Source organism: Dasypus novemcinctus, chromosome 6 (assembly GCF_030445035.2).
Source record: "Dasypus novemcinctus isolate mDasNov1 chromosome 6, mDasNov1.1.hap2, whole genome shotgun sequence".
Taxonomy (NCBI): domain Eukaryota; kingdom Metazoa; phylum Chordata; class Mammalia; order Cingulata; family Dasypodidae; genus Dasypus; species Dasypus novemcinctus.
Window position 1 is genome coordinate 112,142,594 of NC_080678.1, and position 24,595 is coordinate 112,167,188.

Sequence of the window (24,595 nt, forward strand, 5' to 3'; positions counted from 1 at the left end):
CTTTCACAGAATATCCAATCATTGCTCAAATTTCCCTAATGGTCACACAATTTTTAAAATTTGTTTTAATCCAGATTCATGTAACGTCTGTATAATTTGCACCTATATATCTACACGTCCCTACCAAAAATTATTATTATGGTTTAAGTAGTCAATATTCATTCTTATCTATGCAACATATTTACCACAATAATTGCACTCCACACCTTCCTTAATCTGGGTCATTCATCTGGCATTGTTTTGCTTTCCTTCAAAGAATAATACCCTTTTATTTGTTTAACCCAAGACTTCTGACAGAAAATTCTCATTTTTGTCTTCAAAACTTTACTTGGCCCTCTTTCTTAAGAGTTATTTTTGTTTGGAACAAAAAGGAACATAGAGTTATCTTTCACTTTTTCTTTCACTAATGATCATGACAAGACAATTTCTTGTTCCTCTGATGTAACCTTTTCATTCCCTGGATGTCTTAGTATTCGACCTTCATCTTTCATTTTCTATAGTTTTCTTATCAGGCTTCCAGGAGCTCATTTTATGTTATGTCCTTGTTATTACTGCATTTCTGATATCTGTGAATAAATGTCTTTCAATCATTCCTGGAAATTTCTCACCATTTATCTCTTAAATACTATTCTCTACATCCTCTGCAACTCAATTAAATAAATACATAAAACATACTACGTATCCTTTATAATTTTCAGTCTCTTTTATATTTGACATCCATTTGCCTCTCTGTGCTTTACTATAAATGATTTCCTCTGAACTATCTCCCAGGTCAATTTGTGTCTAATCTGTTAAACCATCCAATTAGTGTTAAGCAGTTCTAGAATGCCTATTTGGTTAATTTTTCAGAATGACGAGGACACTTTTTGTTGTTTTCAGTAGCCAAAATATTTAACTCCAGTCTTGTATCTCCTGTAAGGGAGATAAACCACTAACTTTGTTTCATCATTTACGTGTGTTAAGAATCTTCCATAGAGTCCCTTGTGTCTGCTCTTTCTGCTGGTTCTTACACATGGTTACTATCTCTTTCTGGCCTGGCTATCTGTGATTATGTGCCGAGCATAGTAATTGAAAAATTATTTTCAAAAGCTTATCTGAGGTCTAAGATGATTTTTCTGCCTTCAGAGGAATTTTTCTTGCTTCTGACAGGGAATTTGGGGGCTCCAACACTCCTTGGTATTTTTAACAGACTTTCAGGGCCTAGGAATGTTCTAGACCTCCCAAACATCTTGAAATCTGGCTAAAATTTGTAGGAGGGCTGATTTACTTCCGTTCATCATGTAAGAAAGTCCTCCAAGGGCCAAGTCAAAGATGAGATTATTATTATAGTCCATCTGCCCTATGGACCACAGGTGTCTCTTTTTTCCCATCAGTACCACAACACTCCCAAAAGCAAATCTCAGGCTGGCTACTCTCTCAGATCATTCTGTGCTGCAAGGGCAAAAGCAGGATGACATGGTGAACTAACATCTTACAATTCCTGCCCTCTTCCATACCACATTCCAGTAGTTACTGTCTTTATAGTTCTTTGATACTCCTTGGAAGATTTTTTTAAAATATTCTGTTCAACTTTGTCAATTTCCATCAGTACATTGATTGGTCAAACTAATCTTGTCTATGCTCAATGGGAAACTATTTGGTCACTAAGAATATTATCAAGCTAACACTGGGGGATGGAAGAAGAGTCCACAGCATACCATAAAACTAAAAATGCAAATTACACAAGAATAGGTAAGGTATCTTATTTTTAAAAAACAAGCACATATCCTAAAATCTCAACACTGAAATGTATGAAACAAAAAAATCTGTACTATGCAAAATAAATATACCGGCATAGAGCAATCCAGAACAGTCTGCATGACAAAAATTCTTAGACCCTTAAAATGTTTTAATTATATGATTCCATACCAATTTTCTCATAGGACTGAATGAAACACAATGAGGACATATTCTTCTAGAGCATAAATCTGCAACCACTCCAGCATACTCTTAATGCTGCTGTGTATGTTATAAACATTATTCAATTAGTCATAGCAATACTTAAAATTTTCTTCTCAGACCTCTAGCAGTGATTTTAGGCATATCTTTTTTGTGACCTCGTGAACACCCGGATGATGTTTTCATGGAATTTTAAACTATAGCACTGAATATTAATTCAACTTCAAAACCTCCAAAGTGTGTAAACAATACCATTTTTAGCATAAGTTTCTCTTTACTAAAGTGCCACTACCATGCAGTGAAAACCACAATTCATAATCAACTGAGCAAGTCAGCTTTAGGCTTTGTGATACCAAATAATTATAAAATAATTTGGAAGCTGCATTTGTTAAAATTTTACAACAAAGTGAAAGGGAAAATTTCAAATTTCATGGTTCAAATTCCCACAAAATGCCAATGTTGTTTTATATATTTGGTGCATGTTCTTATATTTGGATTTAAATGCATAGAAAATGATCAGGAAGGATGCACACTGACCTAACCAGTTTCCTGAATGACAAGTCTCAATACTGGAACTGTACATTATGGCAGATCTTATCTTTACTTGTTACTAATTCATTTAGAAAAAGAATGTTATGTAGTACTTGTGAAATGAAAAAAACAATCAGATCTCACAGTACACAGTTTCATATTTCTATTTTAGATGCATAGGCTAACCTCACCAGTCTCCCTATGGAACTCTTACATAAGTCAGTTCCCTCTCCGATACCCACTCTCTTTATCTTTATGTCAAGGACACCATTATCCAACATATCCAGCTCACTAAAATTTGAACATTCCTAGCATAGGTCTGGTGCATAAAAGGTACTCAAGAAATTTATGTAAGAACCTATCACCATCCAGAGGAGGCTATAAACATGGGGAGGGGAAATGAGTTGCCTAGGGTCCCCCAGCAGAGATAGCTACTTTGGTCTTCCCAGACCTTCTTCTCAATTGCTTCTTCTACAAGGGATACAGATTTCTTGTCTCTTCCAGGATGAGCAGACTTGTTGATCCTGAGCCAGCGGTCATAAATCCAGGATCTCTCAATGCTGAGCAAGCTGTGGGGGCCCTAAAAGCCCCCAGAGATTGACCATGGCTCCTAATCTCTTCCAATTTCCTTTTTAATGGAATGTTACTCTTAGATTGTAGAGAATGACTGCACCCATGAGCTCTGTTGAAACTGTGCAGCCGTATCGTCTGACCTGCCTCCCCATGAAGTCAGCAGGGAGTACCTTATTAGTATATTCATGGAGATTTTTTCAGTGTTAGTTCTACTCTTCCATTTTTATAAAGATAAATAAGGAGATGGAGGCTCCACTTGGATGCCAGGGGGAATAAGACATTCAGAGTCTGGAAGGCTGATTATTAGGCATCATGGCAAACCTCCACTCTTGTCTGCTCCCAATATACCAATGGGATCTTCAAACGTGATCCCAAAAGGGAACTTAAGAGTATGAGATCTTAGGATCTGAGGGAACAGGGGTCTTGGCTAGTTAGAAAGCAATGATTCCCAGCTCTGCATAAACTCTGAGAACTGTCTATCATACAGTTTCCCCAATAATTGTCCCTGCCTCAGCAGCTGTCTAGTGCCTGGACTGGAAGAGCCTTCCCTTAGCATATGCAGAATGATTCTCAGATTTCTTGAGCTCTTTCTCTGCTACCTCCCTCTCCAGTAGTCTCCTCCCCAAATCAGAGCTGATTTAACCACACTGAACTCTGAAACGTCTCTCCATTATTGAGCCAGGCTATATTTGGCATTTTCCCTACATATGCCGTATCAGGGCTTTTCTCCCAACAGGAAGCTGGGGACATCACAGGGATGTTTTGGTTTTTTTTTTTTCCTCTCTAAGGAATCAGTCACACAACCCCTAATGTCCAATTGCTTAAAAGTTGTTTAATATTTTTCCAGTTTTCTAGTTGTTTCATATATTGTGTCCAGTTTTCCAGTAGCTTAGAATGAGACAGCACTTTGTGCAAAAGTTCGTTTGTAGAACAATAAATCTTTTCAATAATTTTATACTTAACTCTGGCATAAAATATTATCCCATCTAGCCATTTAGTCAGCTAAAAAATTTACAAACACACTGTTTGGATTCTTTATTGGAGAGGGTGCTTAAGAACAATGGCTATATTTATTGATATACACCAAGAGAATGCCAAGAAAGATATGAGTACATTGATTTACACTCCACAAATATTTTATTTAAATATAGATTTTGTTTTACAGTTGAAAAAGACACAGGTGTTTAAGCATGAATATTTACAACATGTCATAATTATCAACCAAGTTGGGGTACATTTTACCTAGGATTATATAGGTTCCAGTAAGCAAACATATATACACACTATTTCAATGATAAAGCATACTCAACTCAGTGGTTCTTCATATTTATGCTTAAAAACAGTACTTTTAATTACTCAACTTAATCATGCTTTTCAAATTTAGATGCTATAGCAAATTGGTCATGCCTCTAACTGAATATTTTCAGTAACAATTTTGGTGTCATATATAAAACAGGAGTTTTAGTATATTTCCTGGAAAAAATATTATTTTCATTTCCCAAAGTGATTAATTTCCATTCAGATAAATCCTCTGACATATGATCAAAAATGAATCATTTTGAAAGTTGTGACACATTCAAAATTTTCATAAGGTGCTCCAAATATCTGCTGTTCAATGGGATGTGACTTTACTCTGGGTAAAATACTTCTCATGTTTATATTAAGTTTCTCCCCTGTGCTATTTCTTATGCAAACTGAGTAAGTGAAATAAGAAAAGGTTTCTGTACTTTCAGGATGTAGACAGGGGTTTCTTCTCTGTGTAGGTTCTTGAATTAATCAATTTTGAATTTTTGTAAAAGGCTTTCCCACATTTGTAGATTCACAGGCTTTCTCCCTTGTGTGTGTTCTCTGATGAGCTGAGAGGGATGACTTTTGGCAGAAGGGTTTCTGCCCTGTGTGTGTTCTCTGATGTACTCTAAGGGATGAATTATGGTAAAAAGTTTTGCCACATTCATTACATTTATGAAGTTTCTCTCCCATGTGAGTTCTCTGATGTTTAGTGAGACCTGACTTCTGGTAAAAGGTTTTCCTGCATTGAGTACATTCATAAGGCTTCTCCCCTTTGTGTGTTTTCTGGTGTACTCTAAGGGATGACTTCTGGGAAGAAGTTTTCCCACATTCATGGCATTCACAAGGTTTCTCCCCTGTAGGTATTCTCTGATGTACTATAAGAGATGACTTCTGGAAAAAGGTTTCCCACAATCACATTGAGTTTTTCCCCTGTGTGAGTTTTGTGATGCACGCTAAGTTTTGACTTCACAGAGAACCATTTTCCACATTCATTACATGCATAGGGTTTCTCTCCAGTATGAGTTCTCTGATGGTTAATGAAGTTTGGCTTTTGGGAAAATGTTTTCCCACATTCATTACATTCATAAGGTTTCACTCCTGTGTGTATCCTGTGAGGTACCATGAGGAATGAATTGTAGAGGAAGGTTTTTCCACATTCATTACATTCATAGGGCTTCTCCCCTTTGTGAGTTCTCTGGTGCACACAGATATTTGACTTGTCACAGAATTTTTTTCCACATTCGTTACATCCACATTCATTACATTCCCTTGTGTGTGTTCTCTGATGCACTATGAGGCCTGACCTATATCTGAATGTTTCCCTACATTCAATGCATTCATGTGGTTTCTACCCTGTGTGTATCCTGTGAGGCCTGATCTATTTGTAAATGTTTTCCCACATTCACTACATTCATAAGCTTTCTCCCCTTTTGTGTATCCTCTTATGAACTATGAGAGATGATTTGTGGCTGAGGGTTTTCCTGCAATCACTACATTCATAGAGTTTTTTTCCTATGTGTGTTTGCTGATGTTAAGGAAGAACTAGTGTCTGCCAAAAGGATCTCCCATACTGATTATTTTCATAGGGTTTCTTTCCTGCATATGCTTGCTGATAATGAGAGAGATTTGGTTTCTTGAAGACTTCCCCACCCTCATCACATTCAAAGGTGGTTTCTCCTTGTTGAGTTCTCTCAGTATGAATGGGAAGGGACTTCTTGCTAAAACTATTCTCACTCACATTACAATCATGTTTCTCTCCCAAGGGAACTCTATAGAGTTTATTCAGAGTTGACTTTTGTTGACTTTTCCCCAACAGACCTCCTCTCACAGTCATTAAATTCATAGCCATTCTCCCTTATGTGATTTCTATGATGGGCAAGAAGGGCTGAATTATTAGAAAAGGTTTTCACATTTCATGTACTTCTCCCATGAGTATTCTCTCTTATGGGTAATGATGTCTCCTCATGAAAGGCTTTCCCACATTTGTTACATTCAAAAAGCTGCTTCAGAGTTTGAATATTCTGATGCTGGAATAGGACCTCACTTTGACTAATGGCCTTCACAATTCTGTCATACACAAAATGTTCCTCTCTGGAATGAGGATTCCTATGCCTTATACCGAGGAGTAATTTCCCATGTGTATTTAACTGATCAAACTTCCTTACAATGGAGTTTCTATTACTAATAATTAATTCTGAAATATAGTGCAAGCTCATTCCACCTAAGTCAGATTTATCAGGTATTTTTCCATTCACACTGGGTTTGGGTTCACACTAAATATTTTTCCTAATGTTCTATTTCTCACCTTAGACAGTGTTTTGTTAATGAAATCAACTTTCCATAAAGGCTGGTCTTGGTTTTCCTGGATCTTCTCCATCAGGTCATCAACTTTCCAGAATTCTAGAAATGAAAATAATTTACCATACCTTATAATTGTTAACACATTTAATGTGAAAAGGGGACTTAATCTACAAATGCCTAGTATAGCTTGGCCTTTTGGCCTGAAAGTAAGCCCAAGGGCATACTTCTTGCTCCCCTAGATTTAGACAAAACAAACAGTCTGCAGTAGTGGAAAATGGGAGAGGAGTCCAGGAAAAAAAAACAGGAATTTGACACTTTAGAAATATGATCTTCAAAATTGAATAAACAGGGGGAGCACATGTGGCTCAAGTAGTTGGGTACCCTTTTCCCACATGGGAGGTCCCAGGTTCAGTTCCCAGTGCCTCCTAAAGAAGATGAGCAAGACAGTGAGCTGATGCAACAAGCTAACACAATGACCTGATGCAACAAGACGACATAACGAGATGAAGCAAGAAGGAGACACAAGAGACATAACAGCAGGAAGCAGATGTGGCTCAAGCAGTTGGGCACCCTCCTCCCACAAGGGAGGTCCCCGGTTCAGTTCCCAGTGCCTCCTAATAACATGGAGACACAGAGAGCACACAACGAACAGACACAAAGAGCAGACAGCAAGCACAAACGGGCGGGGGGGGAGGTTAGAAATAAATCTTTTAAAAAAATAAACAAAGTTAAATAAACAGAAAATATTTCAAACAAGACACTGCTTAGATGAATGCTTGAGACCTAAATGAATAATATGTAGACCCACAAGAAAAATTAGTAGGCAATGGTATTGAGGGGAGATATCACAATAAAAATTATATTTAGAGGAGGCACATCAAAATATGGGTGCTTCTCTTTTACTTCAGGATCCTCACTAATATATATGCTTTCAATCTCACCCCACTCTTTTTTTTTTAGATTTATTTATTTATTTAATGAGCCCCCCCTTGTCTGTTCTCTGTGTCTATTTGCTGTGTCTTGTTTCTTTGTCCGCTTCTGTTGTCAGCGGCATGGGAAGTGTGGGCAGCACCATTCCTGGGCAGGCTGCACTTTCTTTCACACTGGGCGGCTCTCTTTAGGGGGCACACTCCCCACGTGTGGGGCTCCCCTATGCGGGGGGACACCCCTGGGTGGCGCGGCACTTGTGCGCATCAGCACTGCACATGGGCCAGCTCCACATGGGTCAAGGAGGCTTGGGGTTTGAACCACGGACCTCCCATGTGGTAGACAGATGCCCTAACGACTGGGCAAAGTCCATTTCCCCACTCTTTTCTATTCTACTTACCAATGCCAAATAAAATTTCAGAAAGCAAAAATTTCCTCATGTTCAATAGAACAACCCTGTTGCCTGGAGTGTAATTTTCAGTCCAGCTCTGATTCACATGGAAATCCAATGTCCAAAGAAAGCACACATTTAGGTTATTCTTGAAACAAGATCAGATGCAAAGTTTTATTTGGCTATTATACCTTCACCTCTACCAGAGTTGTTCACTACTAACCTATCAAGGTCATCAAATCAAAGTTTCTCTATTTCTACCTGTTGATTTCACTCTGTCATAAATAAACTTATACCTCACATAATAATTCTTTACTTTGCAGGGAGATACACACACACACACACACACACACACACACACACACACGTACTTCACCATTTCTGGTTTCCAGAAACGTATTTCAGCATTTCTGGTTTCATTTCCTGTGTGAATCTTAAAGAGAGCTTTCAACCTAGTTTTAAGAATATTTATCTTTTTTCTATTTATTATGAAAAGCTTTTCTCTGAACATGACAGCTATCTACATTGAAAACATCATTATCAGTTCTATGTTCAAGACCTACAACATTGAAGGGACCAAGAAATAAGACAGACACAAATCTGCCTTCTGACAGATAAAACCTTACAATTGAATCCTATTTGTGGTGATAACTATCATTCCTCATGGCTGCAATGACTACCCTTTACTCTCCACAAAGCAGACTTCCTCCAAAACTCTCTCATGCCTAACCACAGGCCTGCCCTTATATCCATCCACTGGGTTAGTAGTAAGCCTTTCAGTCAGCTTGACTTATAAGCTAGAAACCCTTCAAGAAATGACTACTGTTCTATATTATCCAAAACAAGCCTTCTCACAGAAGTTATCAATACTAACTATATCACGTTGTATACCATGACTCTATAAAAGCATTCCTTTCTAAACATAGAATTCTGAAATATTTGATGCTGCTTTTGTTATTTTATCACAAATACAACCTAATGTCCTGGCAGGTATTACCATATTTCCAATTTCCTTTGCACTCCTCTGAATGGATAATAAATCACTCGGCATGTACAAGTAAGTGGGTGCACCAAAGTTACTGGGAAAACTGCCTCAAAACACATCTCTCAGACTCACTGCCACCTTATATCTAATGATTCATAAGCTGAAGATTTTGACCTGAGCATGCCAATTTATAGAGTTCCTAGGTTTCTGAATGAATAAATATGAAAGAACTCTCTCTTCCCAGGCTACACAATAAACAAAGTAATCATCAAATATCTATTATATGTTACCTAGCAGAGGAAGGAAGAGTAAAAGAGATGTCCTTCTTTTGGGGATATCAAAATTTATGGGGGAAAAAAGCCTTAGGCAAGAAACACATCTTGTCAAGTATCAAAATTTATGACCAAATTTTAATTTCTTAAAATGCCAGTCATTAAGTGGACACGATTAATATAGTCAAAAAATATTTCACGAAGAGAATAGAAAACGTGAGCTCAAACCTAAAAAGTGTATAAACCAACAAAAACAAGAACTTAGCAATAGGACTACTATATGCCAGGTATTGTTTTAAGCACTTTTCATGCATTGGTTCATTTAACTATGGACAGGCAAGACACAATGGAATAAGAAGTGTAAATAAGGGAGGAATAGTATGTTTGAGAGACATCAAGAAGACTTTACCGAACAGAACTGAGCTGAAATTTCAGACACCAGAGAAAAATTAATTTAGGCAGGCAAAATGGGGCCATATTTGATACTCATCAAAGAGGAATTTAAATTTGATGTGTTAGGTATTAGGGGCAGTCTTAGACTTACCCTGTCAGGCTAGTCACACAGAAGCTTTACAGTCTAATTCATATTATACATTAGAGGAATCAAAACATAAACCTAAGTGTATGGATCTGCTTGTGAGTGATGTCAGGTGAAAGTGAGATTCTGAAGGATTTTGAAGTCAGTTTACAAAGGTGAAACAAGAACTGCAAGAGAATGGCAGAGATGGAAGATTTAAAGGAATTTCATTTTTGTCAGTTGAAGTGCTTCTAATGAATAAAAACCTAATAAGTAAATAGGATGTGAGAAGAATTTTCAATTTGTGAGATATAATTTTAGCTTTTGCTTTGTTGAAAATGTAGGAATCAGAGCCCAGGAGGAATTTACTGTAGGAAGGAATAGTAAGGGGCTCCAGAGCAAAGGGACCAAATAAGATTGTGACATAATTTGGGAGTAACAGGCTTCAAGTCTTGTAAATTTATGAATCACTGAAGAGGTACTATAAAGAGAGACAAACAGAAGGTAGATGAGATGATTTCTTCCATCCACTAGATGAGCCAAGCTTTGTTCCAGGCACAGAGTATAGAGTTCTAAGCATGGCAGTCAAGATGTGAACAAGCACTTAGGGAAGAAGGGTCAAAGAAGCTAATGGTTAATCCTCCAATCCAAGGGAGGAGAGATGAAGGACACAGAAGAGCTTAAAAGAAATTCTGGCGCTCAGTATGACTGCAGGGATTAAGGAAAGGTTAGGAAAAGTCCCTATGGTTCAGAAAACAAACTATTTCACAGAGAAAAAGCATGAGAGAGCAGAAGGAAACACAGGAGATGAGATCTACTGGAAGTCACATCTTGGAATAACAGAATATAATCACCACCACCTCCACTCTTTCTACCCATATTTTAACATTTGAAACCCAAAAAAATCATGCATGCCACACATGTGTATATTATGAAGTATAAAAATCAAATAAAAAATGATGCAAAATTTAAAAATTGTTAAAAAGAGGAATAAAACACAAAAAAAGAAAAAAATGAAAAAAGAAAATCAAACAACAATGAACCCACAACTCACTTAATGTTACCAATATCCTCCAATCTACATGCGAACACCTACCTATCCTATCCCCCAATCCAGAAGAAACCCTATTAAAATCAGTGATTTAGCATTCTATTGCTTTTTGTTTTAATACACATATTGTTTTCCTATATGTATTTTTGAACTTCATTAATATGGAATCATACCATATGTATATTTCTAGAATTGCTTTTTTTTTTTAAACCAGGAAGTCCCAGGGATCGAACCTGGGACCGCCATATGGTAAAAGGGAGCTCAATTTCTTGAGCCACAGCTACTTCCCTAAAATTGCTTTTTTAAAAGATATTTTATTGTCTTTTTTTTTAAAGATACATAGATCGCACAAAATGTTACATTAAAAAATATGAGGTTCTCATATACCCCACTCCCCACCCTTCCACACTCCTTCCACATTAACAACCTCTTTCATCAGTTTGGCACTTTCATTGCATTTGATGAATACATTTTGGAGCACTGCCACACAGCATGAATTATAGTTTATATTGTAATTTACACCATCCCCCCCCCAGTCCATCCAGTGGGTTATGGGCAAGATATATAATGTCCTGCATCTGTCCCTGAAATATCACTCAGGACAACTCCAAGTCCCAAAAATGCCCCCATATTTTACCTCTTCTTCCCAGATGGCCAAAGTAGAAACAACCCCAGGTAGTGGTGCTCCTGAGGGCTATGGAGACACACAGGTCCCTACGGTCACGGCAGATGGCTCTGGAGTTCAGTGCCTTTTCAGTGGGCCCTACTTTGGAATTTGTGCTCCTGAGTGTGATGGAGTTGGGACTCAGAAGTGACCTCTCTACACACATCTCTTCTGTCACTTTTACTGAACCTGTGGTTGGCGCTGGGTTTGGTGTATACTCAGGAGACTTGAATCCCTGTACTGTCCATGTGCCAGCTGGGCTCTGAGCCTCTGCAGAGCTGCAACACCTACTCTACAGTCTGTAGGACTTACCTAGAATTGCTTTTTATTTTTTTTTAAGTAGCAACTTTTTCTTTAATGGTTAGTGCATATTTTAACAGCAATGGTGAGAATGGAAAATCACCTTTTCAGTCACAGTTATATTTGGTGTTTTTTCCCTTTAAGCATAGCATTCATTCTTAGAGGGTTTATTCATTGTTTAAACATTTACTGATCAGTTATTGTCTGGTTTGCTTTCAACCAACTATTTTTTTAATAGATTGTTTCAAAGTTAATAGATCACATAGAACATTACATTAAAAAAAAAACTTGAGGTTCCCGTATAACCTACACCCCACTCCCCCAACCCCATCATTTTTGTAAATTGTATTTTTTGAAGATACATACATCACAAAAAAGGATACATTATAAAAAATATAAGAGGTTACCATATATCCTCCATCCCCCCAGAATTGCTTTTTAATGCAATATTTTATTTCAGATCCATTCACACTGTTGCAGCACACAGCATGGATATATTACAACATAGTCATCAACCATTCTGCAAGTAGCCATTCACCAGGGAACCTGTTATTTGTCATTACAATGACACCTCAGATCTGTTTTTACATATTTCCTGGTATCTCCAGCATATACACCTAGAAGCATAATTGCTGAGTCAGAGGGAATGGGCAGGCTCAGCATCATATGGGAAGTAGGACTGTTTTCAAAGTGGTTGTGTGTCAAGCTTATGAAAGAGTTTCTGGTGCATTTGGTATTCTAAGACTTCTTAATGTTTGTCCTTTTGAGACTGTCTCACTGCAGTCTCAGTTTGTGTTGCCTTGATCACAGTAAAGTTGGGCTTTTTCTTATATAGTCATTATTAGCATTCATGTTTCTTTCAGACAGAAATGCCTACTGTTTTTCAATGGATTGCTTGACTCCTTATTAATTGCTCATTCAATAAATATTTATATTAAGTGGCTAGTTCATTTCAAGCATTGTTCTTGGTACTGCATATATATCAATGAAGTAACTCAGACAATTTTCAGACAAGAAAATAATATAGTATATGAGACTGTTTTGCTTGATGAAGAGAAAAACAAAGCAGTCAAAAGGAAACATGGATTAACTGAGCATAAGATTGCAATTTTAAATGGGATTGTTAAGGAAGGACAACTTTTTTTGTATTTCACATTTTAAAGCTTTCATATTTACCTGCTAATACAGCTGGTATTACTGTTTGTTTATGGCTGAGTTGGAATCTGATGACATTTTTAATTCCACTTTCCCTAACAGTATTTACTGAGCAATGCTGACATTCCTCAGTTTCTGTCACAGTCAGTTCAGCTATAACACTAGTTTTGAAAGTACTTATTTGTTCTAAAACAACTGATATATTAGGGAACAACTTGAGCATAACTCAAATTCTGCATTTGCTTATGCAGGATTTCATCTTCAGAAAACACTAGGTGAACACAGAAAACTGTACCAAGCTGAACAGCGCCCCAAAGGAATACATAAAATGTACACATGCACACATGTCAAACATCTCAGTTAACTGTGAATTATGAACTACATGCATCCATGTATGGTATTAAAACTTTGTCTGATTTCAGAAAATCCTCTACCAGTTCAAAAAAATTTGCAATCCTTTCAATACATACTACCACCAGCAATGGGAAGATCTCTTTAACAGTAAATATTTTTTATGCTATTATGTATACCTTAAACATTTAACAAGTGTAAAACTCTGCTGCCACTTTTATTAAGTTTCCAGTCTTTTTTTTAATGTGTCACTGAAATTTTTGACTTTTGTCTCTCTCACCTCATTTCTCCAATATAAGTTATCTGGTTTTTACTGTACAATTTTGAAAAGCACAGCAAATTTTAAGAATGCATATGACATGTTATAGCAAAACTGACTATACCAAGTTTCTGACGTGCAGGTCCTTCTGGCTTATGATTCTGCCCCACACATCAATGCAGACAAGTCATTGTCTTAGAACAATGTCCACAAAAACATCAGGGTAGAGAAGGCCAAGGGTCCATCCCTCCACAAAAACAGTGGATAAATAGGTAAACACTATGAGAATCAACTTCATCAGAGCTCTAGAACTAGTCAAAGGTCTACAGCAACTAGGCAAAGGTTAATTAAGAATCTTGATAGGCAACTATAACAAATCTACCATAGTTATGAAAGATGTTGTTAATGGGGGCAACTGGGGGGTGGTGGTGTATGTGGGAATCCCCTATACTTTTGATGTAACATTTATGTAATCTAAAGCTTCTTTTTAAAAAAAATGGTAGGGGGAGTCTTTAAAAAAAGAATCTTGATAGGAAAGCTTTGTGGCAGAAAGATTAAATCAGAGTTAAATGAAACAGAGAACAGAAAAATAGTTGGTTCTTTGAAAACATTAATAAAATATATGAGGCAAGTAGACTTGGCCCAGTGATTAGGGCATCCGTCTACCACACGGGAGGTCTGCGGTTCAAACCCCGGGGCCTCCTTGACCCGTGTGGAGCTGGCCCATGCACAGTGTTGATGTGCGCAAGGAGTGCCGTGCCACACAGGGGTGTGCCCCGTAAGGAGAGCCACCTGCGTGAAACAAAGTGCAGCCTACCCAGGAATGGTGCCGCACACACGGAGAGCTGTCACAAGATGATGCAACAAAAAGAAACACAGATTCCCATGCCGCTGACAACAACAGAAGCAGACAAAGAAGAACATATAGCAAATAGACACAGAGGACAGACAACTGGGGGGCAGGGGGAGAGAAATTTTTAAAAAAAGAAACACAGATTCCTGGTGCTGCTGCTGAGGATAGAAGTGGTCACAGAAGAACACACAGCGAATGGACACACAGAGCAGACAACTGGGGGAGGGGGTAGAGAAATAAATAGGAAATAAATCTTAAAAAAAAAAAGAAAAGCAGGGATGTTTTAAAAAATAATAAAATATATGAACATTTAGCTAAAATGACTAAGAAAAAAGAGAAGACTCAAATCTCTAAAATCAGGAATGAAAGTGGGACATTACTACTGACTTTCCAGAAATAAAAAGAATAATATGAAAATACTATGAACAATTTTAGGCCAACAAAGTAGACAACCTAGATGAAATCAACAAATTCCTAGAAAGATACAAATTAACAAAATGGACTCAAGAAAATAAAAAATACAAATAGATCTTTACTAAGTAAAGAGATTGACTGGTAATCAAAAATATTCAACAAAAAAAGCCCAGGAACAAATAGCTTTACTGGTGAATTCTAGGAACATGTAATTAATATCAGTCCTCTATTCTTTTTCCCAAAAATAGAGGCACAAACACTTCCCACTCATTGAGGTTAGCATTGTCCTAATACTAAAGGGAGACAAAAACATCACAAGAAATCCACAGACCAATATCCCTTATAAAGTTATATGCAAAAATTTTCAACAAAATATTAGCAACCAAATCCAGCAGTATAGAAAAATGAAGATAAATAAGGAAACAGAGTTTGAAAAATATGATAAATGAACTAGATTTAACAGACATTTATAGAGTATTACACCCCAAACAGCAGTATAACATTTTTTGCAATAAAGTTTAAAAGACTGGAATGATACACTTTTTCTGATCATAATGGAATGAAGCTGGAAATCAAAAGTGGGCAGAAAAAGGGAAAATTCACATATATATGGAGATTAAGCAGCACACTCTTAAATAATCAGGGGGTCAAAGAAATTGCAAGAGAAATCAGTAAATGTCTTGAGACATGAAAATGATAACACAATGTCAAACTTCTGGTATACAACTACGGCAGTGCTGAGAAGGAAATTGATAGCCCTCGATGTTTACATTAAAAAAAAACAAAAACAAAGAGCTAAAAATGAAGACCTAACTGCACACCTAAAGGAACTGGGAAATGAACAGCAGATTAATCCCAAACCAAGACAAAGTGGGAAAAGTAATGAGCAGAACAGAAATAAATGATATTGAGGATGATAACAACAATTAAAAAAAAGAATCAACAAACCAAAAGTTGGTTTGAGATCAACAAAATCAACAAACCCTTAGCTAGACTGACAAAAAAAGAGATAACATCCAAATAAATAAAATTAGAAATGAGATGGGAAACATTACCACTGATCCTACAGAAATAAGAGAGATCATAAGAAGATACTACTAACAACTCTATGCCAACAAACTAGCTAACAGACAAAATGGACAAGCTCCCAGAAACACACCAACAACCTACAATGACCCTAAAAGAAATATAAGACCTCAACGAATCAATCACAAGAAAAACATCTCCCAAAATTGAAAAGCCCAGAACCAGAAGACTTCACAGGTGAATTCTACCAGGCATTCAAGGTAAACTACTACCATTTTACTCAAGCTCTTACAAAAAAAATGAACAGGAAGACATGCTACCAAACTCATTCTTTGAAGCCAACATCACCCTAATACCAAAATCAGATAAAGATACTACAAAGACAAGAACATTACAGGCCAGTTTCTCTAATGAATATAAAGCAAAAATCTTCAAAATATACTTGCACACCAAGTCCAAAAGCACATTTAAAGAATTGTATATCATAAGTGGGTTTTATCCCAGATATAAAAGGGTTGCTCAACACAAGAAAATCAATTAGTTTTATTTCAACATTAATAAAGAAGAAAAATCACATGATCTTCTCAATTGACACAGAAAAGTCATTTAACAAAATACAGCACTTATTTACTTATTTATACAGCATCATTTTTTACAAAAACACTCCAAAATATAGGAATAGAAGGAAGCTTTCTCAATATTGTAAAGTGCATAAAAGAAAAACCCACAACTAGCACTGTACTCAATGGTGAATGACTAAAAGCTTCCCTGTATAGATTGGGAACAAAACAAGGATGTCCCCTGTCACCACTGATATTCAATATTGTGTTAGAGGTTATAGCTAGAGCAATTAAGCCAGAAAAAGAGATAAAAGGCACCCAAATGGGAAAGGAGGAAGTAAAACTTCCATTATTTACTAATGATATGATCCTATATCTAAAAAATTCTGAAAAATCCACAACAAAGATACTAGAAGTATCAAGTTCAACAAAGTAGCAGCATATGAGATTAATATGCAAAAATATACAGCATTTCTATACACTACGATGAGCAATCAGTAAAAGTCAGTAAAAAATATCCATTTATAATAGCAACTCGAAGAATCAAATATTAAAATTAAACTTATCTGAGGACATAAAAGGCCTGTATTCAGAAAATACAAAATATTGCTATAAGAAACCAAAAAAGAACTAAATAAATGGAAAGACATTCCATGTTCATGGACTGGAAGACCAAATATCATCAAGCTGTAAATTCTGCCCAAACTGATTTCCAGATTCAACACAGTCCCAATAAAATTCCCAATGGCTTTTATTGCAGAAATGGAAAAGCCAATTATCAACTTTATTTGGAAGGGTAAGAGGCTCCAAATAGTTAAAAACATCTTGGGAAGCGGACTTGACCCAGTGGTTAGGGTGTCCGCCTACCACATGGGAGGTCTGCGGTTCAAACCCCGGCCTCCTTGACCTGCGTGGAGCTGGCCCACGTGCAGTGCTGATGAGCGCAAGGAGTGCCGAACCACACAGGGGTTTCCCCCGCATAGGAGAGCTCCATGCACAAGGAGTGCGCCCTGTAAGGAGAGCCACCCAGCATGAAAGAAAGTGCAGCCTGCCCAGGAATGGTGCCGTACACATGGAGAGCTGACGCAGCAAGATGACATAGCAAAAAGAAACACAGATTTCTGTGCCGCTGACAACAACAGAAGCAGACAAAGAAGACGCAGCAAATAGACACAGAACAGACAACCGGGTTGGGGGGTGGGGGGAAGGGAAGAGAAATAAATAAATAAATCTTAAAAAAAAAGGCAATTAAAAAAATAAAAATAAAAACATCTTTAAAAAGAAGAATGAAGTTGGAGGACTCTCACTTCCTGACTTTAAATCACATTACTCAACTACAGTGGTTAAAAAAAAAACACAAAAAAACAAAAAACCCAGCATGGTACTGGCATAAAGACAGATAGATTGACCAATGCAACCGAACTGAGAACTCAGAAATAGACCTCACATCTATAGTCAAGTGATATTTTGAAAGGCTGTTTTAAGCACATCCAGCTGGGCCAGATCAGTTTATTCAATTAATGGTGCTGGGAGGACTGGAGAGTCATATCCAAAAGAAAGAAAGAGAACTTCTATCTCACACCTTATACAAAAATTAACTCAAAATGGATCAAGGAACTAAAAATAAAAGCTACACCATAAAACTCCTAGAATAAAATGTAGATAAACATCTTCAGGATCTTGTGGTAGGCAGTAGTTTCTTAAACCTTAAACCCAAAACACAAGCAATGAAAGAAAAAGTAAATTGGATCTCATCAAAATTAAACACTTTTATGCTTCAAAAGACTGACAAGAAGGTAAAAAGGCAGTCCACTTAATGGGATAAAGTATCTGGAAACCACATATCTGATAAGGGTTTGATTTTCATATCTTATAAAGAGATCATACAACTCAACAATAAAAGGGCAAGCAATCCAGTTATAAAATGGGCAAAAGACTTAAATAGGCATTTTTCCAAAGAGGAAATATAAATCACAAAAAAGCACATGAAAAAAATCTTCAATACCACTAGTTATTAGGGTAATGCAAATCAAAACCACAGTGAGATGTCATCTCACAACTCATATATGGCCATTAATTTAAAAAAATGGAAAACAAGTGCTAAACAGGATGTGGAGAAACAGGAACACTCCTTCACTGGAATACAGAATGTTGCAGCTTCTGTGGAAGTTAGTTTGGCAGTGCCTCAAGAAGCTGGATATAGAACTGCCATATGATCCAGAAATCTCATTACTAGGAATATATTCAGAAAAACTGAAAGCAAGTATGTGAACTGACATTTGCACACTGATGTTCATAGCAATATTCTATGCATATGAACAACTATATTTATTAGCTAAACAAAATGTGCTATATGCATACAATGGAATATTATTCAACTGTAAGGAGAAATGAAATTGGGATGCTTATGAGAACATAGATGAATCTTGAAGACATTATGTTGAGTGAAATAAGCCAGACACAAAAGGACAAATATTGTATGGTCTCACTAATGTGAACTAAATAATGAGTAAACTCACAGTGGTAAACTCTAGAACATAGGTTAGGTTATGAGGAGAATGTGGGTTGAGAATGGGAGCTGATGCTTAATATATGTAGACTTTTTAGTAAGGTTTCTTGTAAAAGTGTAGAAATGAATAGAATTGATGGTAACATATTACAGTGGGCATAACAAACACTGATGTTTTATAAATGTGATTGTGGCTGAAAGAGTAGTCTGTGGACATAAATGTCAATTGAAAGGAAGGTAGAAATAATCTAGGGAATGTGTAACAGTGATTTCAGTGGTAGGTGAAGACTGAAGTTAACAGTATTAAATGTAACAAATGTTCTTCATTTACAAAGTTAAGAATAGGATGATACACAGGAAAATTACAACAAATATAACTTCTGGACAATAGTTAACTGTACTATTGTATTATTTTTGCAGCAATGGCAAAGAAGATATTTCAATACTAAGGGACAATAGGGGATAGGCAATTTTTCCTTCTGGAGTAATGAAAACATTCTAAAATTAACTGAGGTGATCACAGCACAACTCTGATGAAAATGAGAACCACTGAGTGTACAATCTGAATGGACTGTACAAAGCATGAGACTGTATAACACAAGGAATTCTGTGGCAGAAAATGGTTTGTGGTTAACAAAACAAATATGAGAACATTCTCTCATGAACTATAACAAACTTATAACACTAGTACAGGGTGTTAATAATCAGGTGGGGGGAGTGGATGTGGCTCAAGTGATTGGCACCCGCCTCCCACATGGGAGGTCCAAGGTTCAGTTCCCACTGCCTCCTCAAGAAAAAAAAAACAACAATGAGTAGACAATGAGCAAAAACAACAAGAAGAAGCTGACAATAAAGAAAAACAATGAGCAAAAAGACCAGGGAGCCATCTTGGTGTAGGGGGGAGGGGAGGGAATAAAATAAAATAAAATTTACTTAAATAATAATAAAAATCAGGTGGGTTGGGGGAGAATACAACAAATGTAAGATATGGGCTATAGTTAGTAATATTCTGGTGATATTCTTTCACAGTTTGTAAAAAATATTTCACAACAATGCAAAGTTTTGGTGGTGGGGTGATATTTGGGAGCACTGTATGGTGCTATGCATGTTTGTTTTGTAAGTTCACAACTTTTATTATACTATATATGCTCATTGTTTATGTATGCTCATGCATGAATGATCTACTTCAATAGAATTTTATTTAAAAACTACTACTCTATATCATGATCAGAAATACAAAGGTGGTCCAACCGATGCAAGTCTATCAATGTAATATACCATGTTAATAGAATTAAGGGGGAAAAAAACACATGACCATGTCAATTGATATATAAAAAGCATTTAACAAATCCAATAACCTTTTATGATAAAATCACTCCACAAATTTGGAAAAGAAGGAAACTTACTTAACATGATAAAGGGCTTCTATGAAAAACCCACAGCCAACAACAATTATGGTAAAAGACTAAAAGCTTTTCCACAAAGATCAGGGATAAGCAAGGATGCTTTCACCATTTCTATTCAACACTGTACCCGAAGTTATAGCCAGGGACATTAGGCAAGACAAACAAACAAAAGGCATCTAAAACTGGAAAGGAAGAAACCAATCTATCTCTATTCACAGATGACATGATTACATATTTAGAAAATCCTAAAAAAATCCACAAAAATTCTATTAGAGCTAGTAAACAAATTCAGCATAGGTGCAAGATACAAGAACAATATTTAAAAATCAGTTGTATTCCTACACACCAGCAATGGAAAATCCAAAATGAAATTAAGTGAACAATTCCATTTATAACAGCATCCAGAGATTAAAAATATTAGGAATAAATCCAACTAGTGAGGTGTGAAGACTTACACATAGAAAACCACAACGTATAAAACGGCAATATTCCCAAAATTGACCTCAGATTCAATGAAATCCCTATCAAAATCCCAAATGCCTGTTTTTTAGACATGGAAACACTAAGCCTAAAATTAATACAAAATTGCAAGGAACCCTGAATAGCCAAAACAATCTCAAAAAAGAAAAAAAAGTGGTAATGGCATAAACATAAACATATCAATGAAATAGAACTGCGAATCCAGAAATAAACCCACAGGTAAAGAATTATTCTTAGAACAAATGGGTTGAGGTATTTGGATATCCACTTGTAAAAGAATGAAATTGAACCACTACCTCATACCATATACAAAAACTAACTCAAAGTGGATCAAAGACCTAACTATTATAATATAAATATAATGTAATATAAAAGCTAAGAATATAAAACTCTCAGAAGAAAACACATGGGTAAATCTTCATGACCTCAGTTCAGCAATGGCTTCTTATATATGACACCAAAAACTTAACAAAAGAAACAATAGATATAAATTTGACTTTATCAAAATTATACTTTTCTTCATGGAAAGCACACTATCAAGAAAGTGAAATGACAACCTCGAGAATGGGAGAAAATATCTGCAAATCATATTTCTAATAAGAGGCTAGTATCCAGAATATAATACAAAACCAACTAAAACTTAAAAACAAAAAGACAAATAACCCAACTTAAAAATGAGCAAAAACATGAATACATATTTCTCTGAAGAAGATATACTAATTTTCCAATAAATACATGAAAAGATTCTAAACACCATTTTTCATTAGGGAAAAGCAAATAACCACATTGAGATACCACTGCACACCCAACAGGACAAATGGCTATAATAAAATAATTTTTTAAAATGGAAAGAAACAAGTGTTGGTGAGGATGGGAGAAATTGGAACCCTCATTTGTACATTGCTGGTAGGCAGATGAAATGGTGCTAACACTGTGGGAAACAATTTGACAGTTTCTCACTCAGTTAAACACAGAATACCAATGGTCCAGCAATTCTACTCCTAGGTATAAAGTGAAAACTGGTGTTCAACTAATAGTTTGTACATGAATGTTCACAGCAACATGTGGAAACAATACAAATGCCCAATGGATGAATGGATAAACACAATGTGGTACATCCATACAATGAAGTACTTTCCAGCCATAAAAAAGGATGAAGTACTGGTATATGCCAAAACATGGATAAACTTTAAAAACATTATCTAGATGAAAGAACTTGGTCACAAAAGGCCAGATATTGTATGATACCATTTATATGAAATCTCCAGAAGAGCAAATCCATACAGAGAGACCAGATTAGTGGCTGCCAGGAACTGGGAGAAGAGGGAGCTGGAGAATGACTGCTTGATGGGTATGGTATTTGGGGGGGGGGGAGTTCTACATATTCTGGAATTAGATAGCGTTGATGGTTGCACAACACTGTGAACGTACTATGAATCACTGAGTTACATACTTCAAAATGGCTAAAATGTTAAACTTTATGCTAGTGAATTTTACTTCAAGAAATTCAAATTCTTAACTGCTGAAACATTAAAATAAATCTTGACATATTTCTTGTTTCTTATTTTTATTTCATACAAATTTTAGAACTCTCACATTACATGGTAACAACGAACAAATTAAATCCTAAACAAAACAAAACATGGTGGTTTGAATTACTGAATCTACAGGTAAATTTCAGAGTGGACTTGTCATTACAACATGTGCTTTAAATCCACATTTACATTTCCTTTAAGATAAGTTTTTCCTATTTTCTCCATTAAAGGTCTTGCTATTGTAAATAGTTTAAATTTTGCTGAACTGTGTTTTCTAAAGAATATTGGTGCTTAAAAATGTAATAGATCAATTTATCTTTATTAAGCCAACTTGCTGTATGTTCATACTATTTTTAATCATTTGTCTACAGATTCCTTTATTTTTTCATAAGAATAACCATAATATCTGTATATGAGCTTGATTTTCCATTGTTGTAAAACACTTATTAATTTCATTTTTGGCTTATTACTCTGGGTAGGATCCCCCAAAATTATTAAATACAAGTAGTGAGAGTGGAGATCAGATTTTTCTGATGTTTGATTTGGGATCCTGTCTCTCTTTTTGAGACTGAAGAAGTCCCCTTTCTATTCTATTTTAGTGAGATTTTTATTAAAAATGGGTGTTGATTTTTACCAGTTTTACTTACATTAAGATGACAGGGGTTTTACTAAAGTATTAATGAGGTAAATTACAATGAAATACTGTCTCATGTTAAATTACCTTACATTGATAGAGTGGAGCCTACTTGATCATGCTTTATTATCTTTTTATTTTTTAACTCATTATTATATAAAATTTCCTGTTAGAGATTAATTTTGGAATCTTCCATTCTTGTTCTTACCTTGTAAGATTTTTTTTATAAGATTATATTTATTTCAAAGTAAGTTCTGGATAGTGTTTATTCTTATTCTAATCACTTGAAGAATTCACATGATATTAAAATTATCTAATTCTTGAAAATATGGTAGACCTTCCCAGGAAACAATATTATAATATTGTTTTCTTTCTGGAAAGATTTCTGAACAACTGATTCAATTCCTAAAATATTTTAGCTTTGTATTGTTTTTTTCCTAGAAGTTTTTCTACTCTAAGTTTTCAAATTTAGTAACATGATGGTGTTCAGAACAGTGGCTGAGCACCTGCTTTACATGTATGAGGTCCTGGATTCAAACCCCAGTCAATCCTAAAAAAAAAGAAAGAAAGAAATTATTAGGAAAGCACATGTAGCTTCCCATATCCAAGGTCCCAGGTTCAATACCAAGGACCTCCTGGGGAAAAAAAAATTCTGTTATGACACATTTTTAAATAAAAACAAAAGCACAGTAAACAGTATAAAGAATGCCCATGAACCCCTCACCTACTCTCAACCATTATCTACGTTTTGTTATCTGTGCTTCATCTATCAATCCCCCAACACACAAATGTGCATTTGTTGCTGGGAACATATTAAAGCAAATCTTATCCAATTCATCCCAAATACCGCAGCATACATGAGAGAATGTGAGTTGAATAGAATAAATTCACCAATATTTATTAAAATTATTCTTATGGGCTAGAACACAAACATGATCAATTATACATTTTGTAATTCTTTTAAATATTGACTCAGAGTTCTGTATACACTGTTTTAAGATTAGCAATTTGTACTTGAAATTTCCTAGATTTTTATTAAAGAATTTTATTTTTGATTTATCAATAATTGAGAGGGGGATGTACTGCAATAGAATTCATTATGTAATTCTATCAAGTTTTATTTGCACCTATCATTTTGGGTCTAATAATCTATCCCAATTGTCAGAGTCTTAATCAGTGACCCGAGGGTATCAGGAATGAAATAAAGAGAAAAGGGGGAAGGAAACAAGGAGAAAGAGCAGAGAGAGAAAGAACGAGAGAGCTGGGATCAGAGGATCTGCGAGTAGAGACTCAAACAACTTTATTACAAGGGGCTCTTATATACCAGTGTATGTGTCTACAAGCAGGCCCACAGCAGCCTAAATGCCATTAAGCATAAACATTAGCATTAACATAGTGTCCGAGTGACATCAAGGAGCAACACTTATTAACCATCAACATTACCTATAGTCTAAAGAATTTTCTTTTTAAAAAAATCTTATCTCAAGGTGCAAAGTCTAAGTGTTCTATACATTACAAAAGGTATGAGCTCATCTTTTCCTTCAGCCTTTAACAGCTTCAGCCCATTTGCTGGGAACTCCCAAATCACTGCATTCCTTAGGTTGCAAGGGTAGTCATAGAGACAGCACGTCTCTCCTTGAGAGGCTACTGTGCCTCAGTTTCCAACATTTCCC

The 24,595-nt window shown here is 35.9% G+C and overlaps 1 pseudogene; it reads right to left on the bottom strand.

The window, feature by feature from the left end:
• Window positions 1-4,080: 4,080 nt before the first annotated feature.
• LOC131278937 (putative zinc finger protein 487) overlaps window positions 4,081-24,595 on the bottom strand; it is a 59,032-nt pseudogene continuing 38,517 nt past the window's right edge.